The sequence below is a fragment of the Mirounga leonina genome, unplaced genomic scaffold, assembly GCF_011800145.1.
Source record: "Mirounga leonina isolate KUSES-001 unplaced genomic scaffold, KU_Mleo_1.0 Mir_54, whole genome shotgun sequence".
Classification (NCBI taxonomy): Eukaryota; Metazoa; Chordata; class Mammalia; order Carnivora; family Phocidae; genus Mirounga; species Mirounga leonina.
The window spans coordinates 3,537,469-3,557,786 of record NW_023270812.1 but is presented as its reverse complement, the minus strand read 5'-3'; the positions used below and the strand labels follow the sequence as shown (position 1 = coordinate 3,557,786).

At 41.8% G+C, this 20,318-nt stretch overlaps 1 long non-coding RNA gene across 2 annotated transcripts in view; it reads right to left on the bottom strand.

Moving 5' to 3' along the window:
* LOC118001849 overlaps positions 1-16,113 on the bottom strand; it is a 55,100-nt gene extending 38,987 nt beyond the window's left edge. For both annotated transcript variants that reach the window (XR_004676860.1, XR_004676859.1), the window contains exon 1: positions 16,010-16,113. This is a non-coding gene — a long non-coding RNA (uncharacterized LOC118001849). The remainder of the gene's footprint in view (positions 1-16,009) is intronic.
* Positions 16,114-20,318: the final 4,205 nt, after the last annotated feature.

Below are 20,318 nucleotides of genomic sequence, written 5' to 3'. Positions count from 1 at the left end.
GAGGAGTGACATCAGCAAGATGGTGGAATAGGAGTTTTCAGCACTCATACCCTCACAGAAATACTACTTAGAAAAACACTCCATGCACAAAAATACCTTTACAAAGGCTAAGGACTCCAGGTAAGGGATTACAGCACCTGGATGGAGCACAGGAATAAGAAAAGATACACTGAAGTAGGTATGAAAGACAGCTTCACATTACTCCTGTCACCATTCCCCCAAGACCCAGCAGCCCACCTTGGAGAAAGACAAAAGAGAGTTGCAAAGTGTTCACTTGTCTTCTATCTTCTTAAAAAAAAAAAAAAGTAACATCATCAGGACTGAAGTTTTCTTTATAGGAAGGTTTTTGATAGTTACAGAGTTACTGTGGTTTAATGGCTATAGAGCTATTCAAATTTTCTGTTCCATCTTGGGTCAATTTGGTAAGTTGTATTTTTCAAAATATTCAATTCATCAAAATTATTGTTCGCTGGAATCAAGTTGCTCATAATCAATTTGTTTTTATTATCCTTTTAATATATGTAGGATTTGTAGTGATAACACTTCTTTCAATCATGATATTGGTAACTTGTGTTCTCTCTATATATCCCTTTTTTCATCAATCTAAGTCAGGGTTTATCAGTTAGGCTGAACTTCTCAACAAACAAGCTTCCAGTTCTGTTAATTTCCTCTACCAGTTAATCTGTTCCATTTAATTTATTTCTTCTCTGATCTTCTTTTTTTCCTTCCAGTTTGTTTGATTTGCTTTGCTCTTCTTTCCTGGGCCTCTTTTTTTTTTTTTTTTTAAGATTTACTTATTTATTTTGAGGAGGGAGGGGCAGAGGGAGAGAATCTTTTTTTTTTTTTTAAAGACTTTATTTATTTATTTGAGACAGAGAGAATGAGAGACAGAGAGCATGAGAGGGAGGAGGGTCAGAGGGAGAAGCAGACTCCCTGCCGAGCAGGGAGCCCGATGCGGGACTCGATCCCGGGACTCCAGGATCATGACCTGAGCTGAAGGCAGTCGCTTAACCAACTGAGCCACCCAGGCGCCCAGAGGGAGAGAATCTTGAAGCTAAAACTTGGAAATACCAAGATGCCCTTGAGTGAATAAATAAACTGTGGAATATTATTAGGACTAAAAAAAAAAATTGAACTATGAAAAACTGAAATGGCATGGAGGAACTTTACATGTATATTGCTAAGTGAAAGAAGCCAATCTGAAAAGACTACACACTGTATGACTCCCAACTATATGACCTTCTGGAAAACGTAAAACTATGGAGAGAGTGAAGGGATCAGTGACTGCCAAGGGTTGGGGGTTGGAACTGGGGTAAAATGAATACACAAAGCACAGAGAATTTCTAGGGCAGTGAAAATACTCTGTTTGATACTTAATGATGGATACATGTCATTATACATTTGTCCAAATTCATAGAATGTACAACAGCAAGAGTGAACCATAATGTAAACTATAGACTTTGGGTGATGTGTCAATGTAGGTTGATCAACTGTAACAAATGTACCATTCTGATTGGGGATACTGATAATGGGGAGGCTGTGTGTTGGGGGGCAGAGGATATGTGCAAATCTCTGGCCCCCTCTATTTTGCTGTGAACCTTAAACTGCTCTAAAAAATAATGTCTAGGGGCACTTGGGTGGCTCAGTTGTTAAGTGTCTGCCTTCGGCTCAGGTCATGATCCCAGGGTCCTGGGATTGAGCCCCACATTGGGCTCCCTGCTCGGCGGGAAGACTGCTTCTCCCTCTCCCACTCCCCCTGCTTGTGTTCCCTCTCTTGCTGTTTCTCTCTGTCAAATAAAATAAAATCTTTAAAAAAATAAAAAATAAAATAAAAATAATGTCTAAATAAAAATAATTAATTTTAAAAATCAGTTAGGTCAAGATAATTGATCTACAGATCACCTATGTCTTTATTGACATTTTGTCTAGTTATTATATCAGTTGCTCTTTAAGAGATGTTTAAGTTTCCCACTGTGATCATGATACCATTTCATCAATTTTTGTTTCTTTTATTTAGAGTCTGTTTTAGATGCATACACATTTATGATTGTTATACCATCCTAATAGGGGTTTTCTTTCATTATGTAATGTTTCTATTTGTTTCTGGTAATACTCTGTTTGTATTGTACACTTCAATCTTCTTAATTTTTTTTTGCATGATATGTCTTTTTCCATCCATTTTATTTTCAACTTTTTTGTGTCTTTATGTGTGTTTTTTGTTTTTCAAGACCCAGTGAGGGGTTTGAACTCATGACCCTGAGATCAAGACCTGAGCTGAGATCAAGAGTTGGATGCTTAACCGACTGAGCCACCCAGGAGCCCCTGTCTTTACATATTTTTTTATTTAATATGTTATATTTTTCAGTTCTAAAATGTTTATACATTTCCAATTTCTCTTATGAGATTTCCTGTCTTCTCATTTATTAGGAGCATTCTTTTTTACCCCACTGAACATAATTATAATAGCTGCTTTAAAATTCTTGTCTTCTCTCTTGAAAATAGGTCACATTTTCCTGCTTCTTCATATTTTGAATAGTTTGGGATTGTATCCTGGACATTGTGAATGTTATATCATCAAAACTGACTTCTGTGGTATTGATGGATTGATTCCATCACTGAAATTTCTTTTCAACAGGCAATTGACTTGGTTAGATTCTCAAACTGCAAAGTTTGCCTCACCTGTGGTAGGTAGCAATTAAATCTCAGTTCACTACTCTAAACCTTAGCTGCAAGGAGCTTTGAGTCTGCCTTGTGCATGTGTAGTGTGTGGGTCAGCTAGAGACTTGGACAGATTTCAAATACAGATTCTAGGTCACTCCTTCTCTGGGTGATCCCTCACTCTCTCCTGGTTGTGCTCCAACCTCTGATTTGTCAGGCCAGAAACATGACAAGCTTTCTATTGGAATTTTAGCCACCCGCACAATCTTTGTAACCATGACCTGTTCTCTGGCCAAAGCTGAATACCAGGAAACTCTCCTCCCCCAAGTTTCAACTCCCCCGTCTGCTTTTGTTCACTCCCCAGAGCCCTTGGGTAGTTGTTGTTTGTAGTTTGTCTAGAGTTTATAGTTGCAGTTTCTGAAACGGTCGGTCTGGTAGGAGCCTGCTCCCCTGTGACACTGGGTACATTTCTTCTTCAACACTGAATATGCATTACCTAGTGAAAAGCTCTCAACATAACATGGACTGGTGTCCCTGGTCCCCACTAGACTTATTAAAAGGATAAAATGTGATCAGAACTTGGAGAATTCTTTTGGCACGTTAAATGTACTGTCAAGTAAAAAGAGGCATTTAGACATATGTAGAAATTGACCAGTTTCCAAAGATGTAAATATGGCTCAAACAAATGTTAAGAAAAATATATTGAAGTTTTAAGGAACCAGAAACACGGGTGTGGGGAGATGCTCACTTTAGGGTGATGGGGAGGCCATCTGGTCATTTCATTCATGACCTTAATTATTTTTATCCATGAATCTGTAGCAAAAAAGTGATAAGGTTTTCGCTGTGGTTGGAAATGAGAAAAAGTGTGGCTTGGTTTCTAGCAAATTCGTAGGTGGTATGACACTTGAGTTGTATATACTTAGTTCCTAAGAAAAATTGTATATGGCAAGACTTTGATGTCTAAATCTAACGCTTAAAAAGACAACAAACATCCACAGGCCTCAGAGTACACTGAGATGCATGCTATTTAAATTCATTCCTTTCAGGATATTTAATTTATAAAGAAAGTTCAATAACTCCTTTAAAGACAGGAATTGTCTATCCAACAAACATTATGGCAGATCCAAGCAGCAAAACAATCTGTAAAATTCATCCCTTCTCAAATTGCTAAACTGGAGTTGCTAAATCTAGCACTTCTTGCCTAAGAATTTTCACAGGTGTTCATTTGCATGTGTAAGATTCCTCTTGTTACATAAACTTTTAAACAAGTAGAGTGGGATTTCAAGTCTAATTTGTGAACACTGGTGTCTGACTATTCATTCCAATAGCAGAGATAGTAATTGTTCTACATTTCCAGCCATTGCCAGGGATTAAAGAGTTAGAAAACTGAAAGGCAAAATTTAAACTCCAATCTACTGGCCCCAGCTCATATCAAATTCCTAGACTTAAAAAAATGTCTTCTTCCTTAATATCCTTGCCTCAACTGTCTTCCCCATCCAATTTATACAGCATGCGATGATTGGAAGCCTCATCTTCCAAATCCCACCTCACTGTGTTTACCAAAACCTTCAAATCCCACCCTCTTGCCTGACTCGCTAGAGGATGTCTATTTGCTCATGGCGTCCCTTCCATAGTCACTGTCATTACTCCTGGATGGGGCCCCTCAGAGCCTTGCCATGGAAGCATGGCAGGCTAGACTCTCCATCATCTGACTCTGCTTATTTTCCCAGCCCACTGCTCTGGGTGCCCCCTGCACCACCTGCCCTGGTCCTGCGTGCAGCTCCCACATACATGCAAAGCATGCAAAGCCACACCTGTGCCTTTGTTCATTCCAATTCCTCTACCTGGACTATCTGCACAGTCCACACTCCCCTGCCTACCCTGCCGTGAAGACACCTTATCTCTTCCACCAAGCCCTTCATGGAGCCCACCTCCTCTCCAATGTAAAACTGACCTTTCCTCTTCTGTACCCCACAATTTAATGTCCTTATTTTTTCATGGCTCTCTCTCCCCTAGTAGAGTCTAACTTGTTTGAGGGCAAACATGGATCACATTTCTCTTTGTATTCCCCAGTCCTAAAAATCATCCTCACGTATGCTAAATGTTTGTTACATGTTACATGCTGTTACCAATGTTAAATGTAGCTCATGAAAGAACAGATACATCAACATGTACTCTTTAATTCAACCAGGAAAATAGGACAGTGGTTCCCTACACATAATTCACCTGCTTACATCTCAGCTTTACACAAAACTTCCTCTGAAGTAGAATTTCCCCAAACTACAACCACTCATCTTTCTGCCACTTCATTCGATATTCTTCAACTTCAAAGGCTCTGTGACTCAACCCTTTCGCTTTGATCCTTCTTTCCTACTATATTCTAGATTCCCAAACCCCTTGGCGGGGGGTGGGGGAGGAAGATATTGAAGGCATTATCCTTCTTTTACTTCAAACATTTACTGCGCTCCTTCTTTGTACCAGGTACTATAACTAAATGGGGATGGGGGGATATCTCATCTAATTCTCACAACAACCTTGTGAGGTGAATACTAATATTCATGTTTTTACAGATGAGAAAATGAAGTAACTTTCCCAAGGCCACATCAGTAATGAGAGAAAAAGGCAGCACTTGAACATGGATCGACCATTTTCTGAAGACACATTCCTTTTCTCCATCCCAGCATGGGACCTGAGGGACAAATATTCTAGGCTGGATACTGGCTTTCCGTCCTTCCTATAATACATCTATTATGTTTCACAGACTTGAAATATTTTTAAAGCCACAGAGTAGTTCCCATCAAAATGGGTAAAGCTTATCTTTGACAAGAGATAAAAGCAAAGAAGCTCCCAGCTTTGAGTTAAAACCACATATATGCAAAGGTAATTGTTATTACTCAAGACCAGTTTTCCTTGGTCTTTAGCACAGTGGGTGCAGAAGGAGGGCAATGGAGGGGCTTCCCCAAGGAAGCACCAGAGACTCATGGGCCTTTTCACAATCTGCCAAAGGCACTTCAAAAAGTGTCATTCAGGTCTCAGACCCTTTGACAAAAACAACTCTTATTTTTACGAATAGGAAGAGTTAGGGGGTTTTTTATACCCTCTTACAAGAAATTTCCATTCGTTGGCTTTTAATTTTACTTTTCATTCAAAAGCACAGCATGTTTTTATATTGAAAACTTCCTAGGAAGCAGAGAGCCATTTCTCACACTCTGAGTCACCATTTTGCTCTGATGAGGTAAACAGCATGCATCCTGAAACCCTTGCTAGAGAGAGCCACTGAAACCTTTTAGATGAAAAGGAAATGATCGATAAACGCTTCGATTCTTCTGTAGCAAATGGAAAAACGGAGAAGGGGCAATCCTAAATGTTAGCATCAGGTTCAAAGAACAACTCTGCAGAGGAGTAAGAACTGATCTGGAAACAGGCTCTCTCAAGTCAGACCCGGGTTTTGAGGGGGCCTGCCACTCATACAATTTTGGAGACCCCCTGTAAGAAAAAGAATGCAAACTCACAAATACAAATTTAAGAATGAACACAAATATTTACATAGAATGAGGAACAAAATCATAAATCATAAATTTAATGGGAGTGACATTAGATAAATTATAAATTTAATGAAGCTGTGGTTTATCTAACAACAAGCAAAATCCACCCCCTCAAAATTATGTAATATTTTTATTAACAACCTCCTGACACATTTCAGTAATGCTTCTTTTTCTACAATTTTTGGCTATGTACCCTTTTTAATCACTTCTTCCTGTAAATATTTTGTATGATTTTCTGTAGAGAGAATAAAAGTTAACCCTGGAGAGTTTTTGTGGGTTTTTTTAGCTTGATTAAAACTTGGGATTCTCTTCAACATTAATAGCTTAAAATAAATTTCAGCTTCTCAACTCATTATTAATATAAAGTTTTAAGATTGTCAAATTTGGAGAAATCCCTATCAAGTTTCTTTTTGTTTTTGAGATTTTATTTATTTATTTGACAGAGAGAGAGAGACAGTGAGAGAGGGAACACAAGGAGGGGGAGTGGGGAGAAGCAGGCTTCCTGCTGAGCAGGGAGCCTGAAGTGGGGCTCGATCCCAGGACCCCGGGATCACAACCCGAGCCTAAGGCAGATGCCTAATGACTGAGCCACCCAGGCACCCCTCAAGTTTCATATAGAAGCTGTAAAGTCTGGGAAGTTTTCCCACAGACTACCTACTGGCTCCATATATTTCAAATCTTGTTTCTCCTCCACTACCCACATACTTTCTGTATGAGGCTCTGTAAAAAGCATTCATGTATGTGTTCTTGTACAGAAAGCTGAGTGAGTAGGCACCGTAGCCAGTGGGAGTATCTCTGGAAGCCCTTCGTACCCCAGGACAGTTGTCAATAGCTTACCTATTCAGGGAACTGACTGCCAACCACATACATAAATCTCACAGAACCCAAATTAAAAGTATCCATAAGTCAACTGTCCCTGAGCCCAATCCCAAAATCCCCATGGCCACTCCAAAGGGGGTGGGTGAGGGGGACACAGAGGTCCGAGTGGAAAGAGACAGGAGTCGTAACTGATTATAGTTAAAATATATTTTGCAAATTTTATAAACCATATCATCATGTGAATCCATTTTTGACCTTGACCCTTTCCAAAGCCTTAGGAGGGACCTGGGGAAGTGACAGGCCCTTACTTAGCTCAAGCTGCCTTTACTTCCCAGTAAAAGCCACCTCTGGGCTCCCTAGCGTTTTCGGCCCTCAGAATGCCACTACCAATCAGTGAAAAACACATGCATGAGCTCTTCAAGAACTCATCTCCATAATCACAGTTGTGAAGAGTGGAGACAGAGTGCTGTCTTGTCAGCACAGACATCCGGCACCAGGTTAGGTGGTTTCGCATCTACACGTTCATTTATTTCTCACAGCGACACTGAGGAGCACTACCCCCACGTTCAGACTGGGAAACGGGCTCAGAGTCACGAAGGAGCAGAGCAGAACCCAGGGCAAAATCCCAGAAGCCCTGACTCTATGTTCAAAGGCTGCTTCCTACAGCCTTTTTTCCCACAGAATAGAAAACATTTAAGTATAGAGATGAAGGAGGAATTAAAAAAAAAGTTACCTATAGCCCCATCACCTAGACACAACCTTAATAAGATTTTGGTATATTTTCATGTTTTATGGAACATAGCAATTGAAATTATTACATTAAATAAACCTATTTTTCCTCATTTTTAAAGCAACATATGTTCCTTGTCAAAAATAGGGAAAATCTTGAAAAGACACTGAAAACCATCTGTATGAGTCTTCTGGGGCTGCTATCACAAAATCACATGGCTTAAAACAACAGAAATGTATGTTCTTGTTGCTGTGAAGGCTAGAAATCCACCATCAAGCTGTTAGGAAGGCTGCTTCCCTCTGAGGGCTGTTGGGGGAATCAATTCCACTCCTCTCTCCCGGCTTCTGGGGGGTCGCTGGCAGTCTCTGTTTTTGTCTGCACGGTGCTCTCCCTGTGTGCAGGTCTATGTCTTTCTTAAAAGGACATCAGTCATATTTTATTAGGGTCTCATCCTACTTCAGGATGACCTCATTCTGATTTAACTAATTACATCAGCAAAGATCTTGTTTCCAAATAAGGTCACATCGGCCAAGGGTTAGGGAGCCGACACACGAATTTGAAGGGGAGACAATTCAACCCATCACACTATCCCAAAACCTATCAGTGAAAGAAAACCTGTGCTGGCAATTGATTATTGGGTAGTTTTTAAAAGTACGGCCACAAATTATTTTGACACTTCAAGTGGGATCCAAGTCCCCTTTCCTTGAGTCTGGGCAAGGCGACAACAGCTCTGCTCAAGGGTGCTAGTATTCAAGTCATGCGAGCCCAGGCACTAGACCACCAGACGGGGAGTGATGGAGCTTCCAGATGCTTCCAGCCCCAACTGCCAAGTCATTCCCAGTTTGAGTCTTACCACCTGAGGTCCCAGACCTACTGAGTAAAGACAAAGCACTCCTACTGCATCCTGTCCCAATTCCCAAGAAAGCAGTTAAGCCACAAGAAAACAGTTATTGTTTAAGCCACTCATTTATGGGGGAACTAGTTACACAGAAATAGTACCTAGAAATGTTATGGTTCTTAGTTTTTTTTAATGTACCTTTAAAACTATATCTCCCTGAAGTGAGTCACTGACTTCTTAGATCAAAAGGAAATGACAAATTGTTTATCTGATTCTGAGATTTTCTTTAAGAAATAGGAAAGCAGATAAGCTACATTTCTAAACATTAGCATCGTATAAAATGAATATAACGATTCCAACCATAGGGAACACGGGGACATTCCCAAGTCCCAGGTGGAAGAAGAGACAAAGTAAAGCCTTCTAACTCAGTGGCTGCTAACACATGATTTACTAGACTCACCCATTTAAAAGTACAAGTCAGGCAAACATCAGAGTCTTAACAGATGCAGAAAACATGTGAGGCTCTTGGAAACGAAAACGATCAACATGCCACATGGCCAGAGGATTCAGCCCTCGTTTTGAGAAAGGGGGAGTGTTAGTATCTCAACCAGGTAAACAGTTAAGCCAATATTAACACATACTAGAACCAAGTCAGTTTAAGTGGTCATCAAATAATAGTTCTGAAACAGAAGGTAAAACATGAGGTGCAAGAAAGACATTTCCTGGGAAATGGGAGGAACCTCAGGAGGAACAGATCAGGGAGGCTCTGCAGACCAAGACTCACCCTCTGAACACACAACCAACCAGAGCACGCGCAGGCCGATCGAATAGCTGCATTTTGGTCCAAAGTGAGTAAGGCTATTCTTATAAATCCTGTGGCTCATTATTTCCTCATTACTGAGTTGTTCATTACTGAGTTTGACCACTCTTTTAGGTAGTAGAAGTCTTCAAGCATTGTTAACGAAGGGACAGGATGGCCCATGATGCCGTGCAAATCTGAAAGCAAGCGTTATTGCCTTGAAAGACAACGGACTTAGCTTGATATAAGGTGTTCCCAGCACTTTCCCCTGGAAACTATTAGATGTCATTTAATTGTCTTCTCATCTTGGATACTGCAGAAAAGCCTAAGGCCAGTGGGATTTTTATTTCTTGCATAGCTAACTTGCTTCTTTTTGCCTAAATGCTCATAATATCTCTTTCCTTTGTCCTTGTAATATAAAAATGTTGCCATTCTTGGGCGCCTGGGTGGCTCAGTTGTTAAGCGTCTGCCTTCGGCTCAGGTCATGATCCCAGGGTCCTGGGATCGAGTCCCACATCGGGCTCCCTGCTCGGCGGGAAGCCTGCTTCTCCCTCTCCCACTCCCCCTGCTTGTGTTCCTGCTCTCGCTATCTCTCTGTCAAATAAATAAATAAAATCTTTAAAAAAAAAAAAAATGTTGCCATTCTTTTTCTTGGAATGCAGTGAACCCTCTTGATCTGTGTACTTAGGAAACTCGTGTTAAATTAAGTCTTTAGTTGTGACTTCTATTTTCCCATAGGATTAGCAATCATAGGTTGAATTATTATCCCCTAATTATCACCTCCCAGGCTGGGTCACTATTTTTAATCTTTTCCTCTAGATTCTGAGAACCTTCCTCAATATGTCCTTTAAATGACTGATTTGATATTTGACAACATCCTTGAGTGTGTAGAATTGAACTCTGTTATGGTGTCTTTAATTTTCCTTTAATCCCATATATTTTTTTTTTTAAAGATTTTTATTTATTTATTTGAGAGAGAGAATGAGAGACAGAGAGCATGAGAGGGAGGAGGGTCAGAGGGAGAAGCAGACTCCCTGCCGAGCAGGGAGCCCGATGCGGGACTCGATCCCAGGACTCCAGGATCATGACCCGAGCCAAAGGCAGTCACTCAACCAACTGAGCCACCCAGGCACCCCCCATATTTCTTGCACTGATTCAGACATGTTGAGCTCTCAACTCCCCCAAATTCTAGGCATTCTCTCACCTCAAGGGCTTCTCACGTGGTACTCTTTTCCCCAGAACACAAACCCCCTCACTTCACCTGGCAAAGTTCATGTTTCTCCTCTTCCTCCTCACCCTCACCTTCGAAGAAGGGAAATAAATCCACACTTGGTGTTTACTAGCAGACACAGCATCATCATTGCCCCTGGCCTCACTCTGCCTACCTGGGTGTGTCTGGAACATCCTTCTCAAGCTACAACCCAGCCTGCTTTGCACAACTCCCGTCCCCCCTCCCCTCATCCACATTCACTGCTAGACAGAAATGGGACACACCATATCCCTGCCGCCCTGGGGAGGTAGTTCAAAGTCGGAAGGCCTTCTCCTTTTGGTCAATGCCATTTTAAACCAGGAGTCCCTGACTCTGTCTTTTTAAACAAATCTCAGGGACATGGACATTACATTTCAAGAAGCATCCTGGAACACACTTTCGAGCCTTCGTTATGTCCATATATTATATTAGAGATTCTTACCGCAGAGACCTAAATACTGTGGGATATGCAGACAGCTGAGGCACACATACACGAAAGCACAACTGCACCAATGTTATGAGTATTCTCAGACATCAGGTAAGCTGTACAGCCAGGAGGGAGACACCAGCCTCCCAGGAAAGAGAATGGTCCCCGCTTTCGAGATGGCTCCCTTTTGGCAGGCAGGGGACTCACCTACCAGTGGCTCCATCTCCTGGATTTTCACAGAATCTCAGGGTTGAGAGATTCCATTCATTCAATACAAGAACATGTATGAAAACTGGCTTCTGCTTCCTGCTGAGGGAATTCGGGTCACGAGAATTTATTTTCCGGTAAGATCTCACAGATAACTAAAATGGCTTGTGATTCACTAATGCATATGTAGAAAAAGCATTTAGTAACGGTTCTAGTTGTGATTCTTTTGTTAAAAGCAATTACCATATTTGTTTGGGTTGAGAAGAAGTTAAATATATGTATCATATCTAGCAAGTCTGCCTCATAATACTGGTGTATATGTTCCTGAAGAGTTTTGTAAAAACAGTTTCTTATATTAACATATATTTCAGAGCACATTTCCTTTTAGAAGAATTACATTGTGGGGGCGCCTGGGTGGCTCAGATGGTTAAGCGTCTGCCTTCGGCTCAGGTCACGATCCCAGGGTCCTGGGATCCAGCCCCACATCGGGCTCCTGGCTCAGCAGGGAGTCTGCTTCTCCCTCTCCCCCTGCTCATGCTCTCTCTCTCTCTGTATTTTGTGTCTCAAATGAATACATAAAATCTTTAAAAAAAAAAAAAATTACATTGTAAAATTTTGTAAGTGAAGATTTCTTTTGAAAAATTATAACTGTCTGGGACGCCTGGGTAGCTCAGTCAGTTAAGCAACTGCCTTCAGTTCAGGTCATGTTCCCAGGGTCCTGGGATCGAGCCCTGCATCGGGTTCCCTGCTCTGTGGGGAGCCTGCTCCTCCCTCTCCACTCCCCCTGCTTGTGTTCCCTCTCTCGCTATGTCTCTGTCAAATAAATAAATAAAATCTTTAAAAAATATATATAACTGTTGGGGCGCCTGGGTGGCTCAGTCGTTAAGCGTCTGCCTTCAGCTCAGGTCATGGTCCCAGGGTCCTGGGATCAAGCCCCACAATGGGCTCCCTGCTCCACGGGAAGCCTGCTTCTCCCTCTCTCACTCCCCCTGCTTGTGTTCCCTCTCTCACTGTGTCTCTCTCCATCAAATAAATAAATAAAATCTTTAAAAATATATATATATATATATATAACTGTCTTTTTATGTTAGGTAAATTTTCATTTTTTTTAAATCTTTCATTTCTTTAATTTAGGTGCATCTATCCCTTTATAATGTCAATTTATTGAAAAAAGATAATGATGTAATAGGATCTAATTTTAAAAATTAAAGACACGCAGACCCTAGGATATTAGACTATTTCAGAACACTTGGGTTTTAGTTTTTTAAATCTGAAGGTTAGTATTAAATGACATTGGCTTTCATAAATTTGAAATTCATATTCTCTTCACCAGAATCAAGGTAATTCTATGGCATCTACTTCTCCAGCTCTGCCTTCTTCTCAACCTATAGGATGTTGTCATGTGCATATCCTACAACCTTCAGAGTATTAAAATGTTCCCTATCAGGTAGAGGAAGCAAGTTGGAGCCAAAGAGAAGAAAGACACCAGATGGAAGCAAAAGAGTAGAGTAGGGGGGTACACATTCAAAGCGCCCCACCTGCACTGCTCCCACCCCAGAGCCACCATTCTGGAAGTCACATGAACTACCCTTATAAACTTCAAAACACTCCCTTCTTGGCAGGCAAGTCCCAACTGGGTTTCTACAATCTGCAACCGAAACTTCACTAACACAACCACTTTATGTAACACCTATTTTGCTATAAAGTTGGGCATAAACAATTTTTATAATTTTTAATCTTATATTTACACAGCTCTCCACAACTGTCTAAACACTGCTATGCACATTCTCTTTGGATACGTAAAAATCTTTGGGTGAGATAGTAAAGCAGCGTCGACCCTAGAGATAGCATTACTTAAAAATAACAACCAAAAAAATGTCTTTATTGATAAGACAAAGAATCATTTACATTTTGCCCAAGGTCACACAGCTAGCAGGTGCAAAACTGGAATTGAGCTGGAGTCTTCTGGGGGGAGGGGGGGTGTTTACACCCCCCCCAACCGCCGATGTGCTCATTCCTAGCCTGCTGCTCAGTGCATCACTCCACACCTAAGCACATGGGTCGAATATGCTACAGAGACTGGCTCTAGAAAGGAACCTTCCCACAATGTAAAGATCTACTTTCTACTTGGTCTATTTCGTAATGTGGTTTTGTCAAACAGCATCTCCTTAACACCAGGTCTACTTGCACGGCTACGATTTTACTTACTAAAAGCTAATAAAGAATAGTGACACCTTGTGGCAAAAACGTATGGATTCATGTGCTATCACCCACGCTCACTTTACAGACTTGTCCAAAGGCCTTATTAAGTCGTTAAGACAACAGCAAAAATTCTGGAAAGAATAATCTAAATGTATAGGTTCTCCTCATAACTAGATCTCTCTCCAATTCGCTCTACTTGGGCTTCAGTCCCCACGTCCCAAAATTACTGTTACTCTCAAGTTCCAGACGCCATCCATGTGGGCAGACCCAATGATTACTTCTCGGTTCTATCTTACTTAAGCCCTCGTACTATTTGACCAGGTTCAGCCCGCTGCTCTTGAAACCCTGGGTTTCAGCAACGCTATGATGTTTCTCTCCTACCTCTAAAGCCGTTCAAGACTTCCCAGGGCTCACAAGTACCAAACTTAGATCCCTGGCCCCAACCTTTCCACTGAACTCCAGTCTCACATCTCCAACCTACCAACATGACACATCCGTTTGATGTTCAATAGCCTCTCAAAATTAAGATGCCCCAGTGGGGCTCTTGATTTCCTGCTTCTTCCACCCCATCGACTACATCTCAGTAAATGACATGATTATTATGTTTATTTTACTCAAGTCAAAAACTTAGAGGTCATCTTTTCTTCCTCTATTACTCCCCCTCTATCTAATCAATCAGTAAGTTACCTGGACTCATTCTCCAAAATGTCCCCAAGGTGCCCCTTCTGTCCATTTTCCCTATGATCCCCTAACTCAAGCCACATCTCCTCTCTTAGCCTTAGCACCTTCCCGACTAGTTTTATTCTTCACCTTTTACAATCCATTCTTCACATGGCAATCGGTGATCTTTGTAAAAGAGAACTCGGGGGCGCCTGGGTGGCTCAGTTGGTTAAGCGACTGCCTTCGGCTCAGGTCATGATCCTGGAGTCCCGGGATCGAGTCCCACATCGGACTTCCTGCTCGGCAGGGAGTCTGCTTTGTCCTCTGACCCTATCCCCTCTCAGGTGTTCTCTCTCTCTCAAATAAATAAATAAAATCTTTAAAAAAAAAAAAAAAAGAGAGAGAGAACTCGGAATGTATCATCATCCCACCTTAAAACCCTTGAATGGCTCCCCATAATCCAATCCTCCCCATTCTACAAGGCCCGACCTGACTGGACTCCTAGCTACCTCTAAAAACTCATTTCCAGCCTCTCTCCCCCTTGCTCTCCATGTCCTAGACACGCCGGCCTTCCTTCTGTTACTTAAACATGACAACTTTGCTTCTGCCTTGGAACAGTGCACCAGCTGCTCCCCTCTGCCTGCACTGCTCTCCCCCTCAACTTGCCATAGTCGGCTCCTTCCTATGGCAGACAGGTCTCATGTTAACTAGTACCTTCTCAGCCTTTTGCTGCAGTCAATCTAAAGCAGCCCCTAAGACACTCCCTATCCTAACACACTGTTGTGTTTTCATGACAGCTTTTATCATTCCATGAAATCGTTTCTTTTTCAATTCATTTGCCTCTTATGTGTCTCGCTTCACTAGAATGAGAGCCCCCTCTATTCCTAGTTCTTACTAAAGTGCCTGGAGTAAGGAAGGTGCTTGATGTTTGTTGAATAAGAAGTGCTGTGTACTGTTGGTGGGAATGCAAGCTGGTGCAGCCACTCTGGAAAACAGTATGGAAGTTCCTCAAAAAGTTCAAAATAGAGCTACCATAAAATCCAGCAATTGCACTACTGGGTATTTATACCAATGATACAAATGTAGGGATCCGAAGGGGTACATGCACCCTGATGTTTACAGCAGCAATGTCCACAATAGCCAAACTGTGGAAAGAGCCAAGATGTCCATCAACAGATGAATGGATAAAGATGTGGTGTGTGTATATATATATATATATATATATATATATATATACATACAATGGAATATTATGCAGCCATCAAAAGGAATGAGATCTTGCCATTTGCAACGTGGATGGAACTGGAGGGTATTATGCTGAGTGAAATAAGGCAAACAGAGAAAGACATGTATCATATGGCCTCACTGATATGAGGAATTCTTAATCTCAGGAAACAAACTGAGGGTTGTTGGAGTGGGGGTTGGGGTGGGAGGGATGGGGTGGCTGGGTGATAGACACTGGGGAGGGTATGTGCTCTGGTGAGCGCTGTGAATTGTGCAAGACTGTTGAATCTCAGATCTGTACCTCTGAAACAAATAATGCAATATATGTTAAAAAAAAAAAAAAAGAAGATGATAGCAGGAGGGGAAGAATGAAGGGGGAAGTCAGAGGGGGAGACAAACCATGAGAGACAATGGACTCTGAAAAACAAACTGAGGGTTCTGGAGGGGAGGGGGGTGGGAGGATGGTTAGCCTGGTGATGGGTATTAAAGAGGGCACGTTCTGCATGGAGCACTGGGTGTTATACACAAACAATGAATCATGGAACACTACATCAAAAACTAATGATGTAATGTATAGTGATTAACATAACAATAAAAAATTTTTTAAAAAAGAAAAAGAAGTGCTGTGTAAATTCTCTTACTTTCTCTTACCTATGCTTAGAAATATTTCAGGGGTATCTGGATGGTTCAGTCAGAAGACCGTGCCTCTTGATCTCAGGGTTGTGAGTTTGAGCCCCACACTGGGTTTAGAGATTACCTAAAAAATAATAAAACCTTTAAAAAAAAAAAAAAAGAAATATTTCAGAAACTATAGCCATTCACTCATTTTCATACTCTAAAAGGAAAAGAAGCGCCCCCTTCTTTTCTTGGATAAACCTGTGCTATTCATTCAGTCATTCATTCGTTCATTCATTCATTCAATAAACTATTAGAGCCCGACACTGAGCCATGAGGTAAGGCCAATTCCCATGCTCAAGAACCTCGTGGCCTAGTTGAGGAGGCAAACATGTTAGCCAAGTTATTGTAAATGCCACGCGGCAAATAAAAGATGGAAATATGATCAAGGACTGTGTGAGCCTCAGTTAAAGTTTTCAGAAATGTGTCCCTGGAGAAAACAACAGGAGCTGTGGCTTAAAGGATGAGCAGAAAATCGGCCAGAAGGGATAAAGGGATGGGTGCCTGGGTGGCGCAGTCTGTTAAAGCACCTGGCTCTTGTTTTTGGCTCAGGTCATGATCTCAAGGTCATGGGATCGAGCCCCGCCATTGAGCTCCATGCTCAGCATGGAGTCTGCTTTAGGTTCTCTCTCCCTTTGCCATTCCTCCCTGTTCTCCTATGCTCACTCTCCCTCTTTCTCATCTAAAATAAATAAATAAATAAATCTTTTTAAAAAGGAAAAGGGATAAAGGGAAAGCATTAATCATAGAGACAGAAAATACAACAGTCTGCACAGTGGAACTATTGTGCAGGTTCAGCTACTCTGGGGGGAAAAAGTACAAGTAGAAACTAGCAAGATCAGAGACTGGAAAAATAGGCAGTACCAGGTAGTGAAGAGCTTACAGCACATGTAAGGAACTTGGATTCACAGGGCACAGAGGTTACAGAAATGTTTGAGGAGACACCTAGCATGATCAGAGTAGCATTTCAGTTAGACCATTCTGTGGTTGCACAGAAGAGCCAACTCAGGCTATCTGGATCAGGTCAAAAGCTGGTAAGAATAGTAGGTAGGGATGCAAAGAGGTCTCAGAATCAAGAAATATTTAGGAGGTAAAATGGGCAGGACTTGGTGATTATTGGGGATATGGAGAATGAGAGAAAAAGAGGGAGAAAAAGAGAAGCATAGCAAGAGAGGTTTAGGGATGGGAAGTTAATTAGCATAAGCTGATACTTCAGTGCATAGGTTCTAGACTCAGGCCGATAAGGGTTTATATCTGTTTTGTCACTTACTTGCTGTATGACTTTGGTAAAGTGACTTGAACTTCTTTAAGCTTCTGTTGCCTTATAAGTAGAAATGATCTAAGAACCTACCTCACAGGGTCATTGCAAGAACTACATGAAATCATGTATGGAAAGTGCTTCTGCTGTATCAGAAACACCCCCGTTAATCAGTAAGGAATTTGAAAACTATTATCTACCTACCTGCATCGGCAGTCACATCTACCTTTTGTATTACTATGGATGAACTGTACATGCTTCCAGGGAAGGCCAGCCCCTCCAATTGTTCACGAGAACCTATCCCTTCTTGCTTACATCATCTCATCAATTCTTGGTTCTCTCCCCTACAATGTCCGTTCCGCCCTCTCTACTCACTCCTAGAGCATCCCCAAGTACGGTCAACTCTCCCATTAAAAATATAAAACTTCCTCTTGGCTGAGCTTCCCTCTAGCTACCAGCGTGTTTCTTTCTTTTCCTTTGCAGCAAACCTCCCTCCTCCACTCTCTTCTAAATCTCTAACTGAACTTTGTCCTCCCTAACTCCACTACAGGCACCCTTGTTCCACCGCCAACCATCTCTATGTTAGAGCCAATGTAGATCTCATTGTTGGATCCAGTGTGCACAGCTTGCTTGACCCATGAATTGCATTAGCCATCCTTACTCCCTTCCCCTCGAGAAACACTTTCATCACGTGATTCCCAGTGACCAGACTTTCCGCAATTTCTTCCGTCTCCCTGGCCATTCTTTGCCAGGATCCTTTGTTGGTTATTCTTCATCTCTGCAGCCTCTAACTATGCTCAAGGGCTCATCTGTCTTCTCTCTACGCTCCTTAGCATTTTCACCAAATCTCATGGCTTTAAATAGCACCTTTATGCCATTAACCCAAAAATCCGGATCTCTATTCTGGACCAATCCCCTGAGGCCCCAGACTCCATGTCAAACTGTCCACTCAACACCTCCACTTGGAAGACTAACATGCCTTTCGACCTCAGTGTACCTAAAACTGAACTCCCTCCAAAAAATGCTCCTGCTCCAAAACCTGTTCCTCTCCACTGTTCCCTCTATCAGTAAGTGGGAACTCCATTCTTGGTATAGCTTCTAGCTAGGACTGAGCAGTAGCTTGAATCAGACAACACTCTTACAGGAATAACTGTAAAGGCCGAAACTAAAACTAAAAACAAAAATAAAAACCACACAGACTCAAGGCACTTGAGAACCAAACCAGTGAGGACATGAGGGACTGGGATCCCAGGGAGAAAGAAAATTCATAGGGATACAGAACTTCTCCATTGCTTTTCTCCTGGGGCATTTGCTGAGTTTCGGAGCAGGGCATTTAGGGGCAAGCAGAAAGCAGTGGTCAGAGGTGTCAGGAGTCTTTCAGATCCGGGCAAATAAAAATTATAGTTGAGAACTACAGACAGAACTTGAAGGGACAAGACCCCAGACAAAGGGGGATCACAGAGAAATAAGACTGACAATTTGTTTGGCTTTTATCCTTATGGCATTTGCTGAATTCTAAGCTGCAAGGACACTAGAAATCAAGAAACCAAAACACTGCAAAGTGGCTAAAAAGGTAAGCAAACCTTTCAATAACCTCACAGACTTGGGAATACAAAAATTGGAGTGCAAGGTCCCCAGAGATGGGTACCCATTGAACATCCCAGGCTTTCTGCTGAGATTCCTAAAGGCTTATGCCCTGAGATCAGGGCAAACCAGAAAGCAATCAGCCCTCCCAAAGCCTGAATCCTCGATTAAAGGTCATCTACTCTAATTGCCAGCCAGAATAAAATTAAATCCTCCAGAAAGAGAACATCAGCCAGAGCCTCTACACAATGTTTAACATCTAATCAAAAACTTTAAAGTGATCTTTAACTCCTTTCCTTCTCTAGTGTTCCATTTCTAATCCATGTGTATCTACCTTCAAAATAGATTCAGGATCTCTCTGACTGCATCTCACCCCTCCATTGCCTGGTCCCTGATCCAAACCACTTTCTCAGCCAGGCTTACTGGTTCGATTTGGTCTCTCTGCTTCTGCTTTGCCCCGCTTCAGTCTATTCTCAACCCAGTAACTAGAATAGAAATGCTTTTTTAAAAAATTAAAATATGTCAGGGCACCTGGGTGGCTCATTGGGTTATGTGTCTGCCTTCAGCTCAGGTCATGATCTCAGGGTCCTGGGATGGAACCCCATGTCTTCAGGCTCCAGGCTCAGCGGGGAGTCTGCTTCTCCCTCTCCCTCTGGCCTTCCCCCTGCTCGTGCAGGCTCTCTCTCTCTCAAATTTAAATAAATAAATAAAGTCAAGCTTCTACTTAAAATCCACTGGGGTTTTTAACCTCAGAGTAAAAGTTCGTATTTACACTGACTTCATTACCTCTGACTTCATCTCCTAATGCTCTCCTCTGCTCCACCCACCCTAGCCTCCTTAGTCTTACCTTGAACACACCTGGTTTGTACCTGCCTGGAATGTTAGTCTCAAGTTCTGTTGCTTCACCTCCTTCACATCTTTACTCAAATGTCACCTTCTCAGTGAAGCCTTTCTTGACCAATCTAAAACCTCTAGGTCCCCCTCCCTCTCTGACACCTCCTAGCCTGCGTTTTAGCTCTTATAATTATCTAACATATATATTTTACTCACTTAGAGTTCTCCAAGGGCCTTGGGCTTTTCAGCCTTTGATCAAGCCATTCTGAATGTACATCCCCAAGACTCTCACCAGTCAAAACACTATCACCCATCAAACACTATTAAAATGTCACTTTCTCCTGACATGTTAGGATTATTTATACCATACCTACACACTGGCTTTAGATCTTAATCTTCAAAGTGTAGGAGGAATCTAGATCTTAATATAATGGCTCATCATTTACCAGACACAGTTCTAAGCATTTTTTACTTACTAACGCTTTTAACCCTCACGACAAACCCTAACAGATAAAATTCTACTACCCCCATTTTACCGATCAGGAAAATGAAGCACAAAAGCCTGCCAGAGGCTGTGGGCTCGGTACACTGCAGAACCTGGATTCAAAT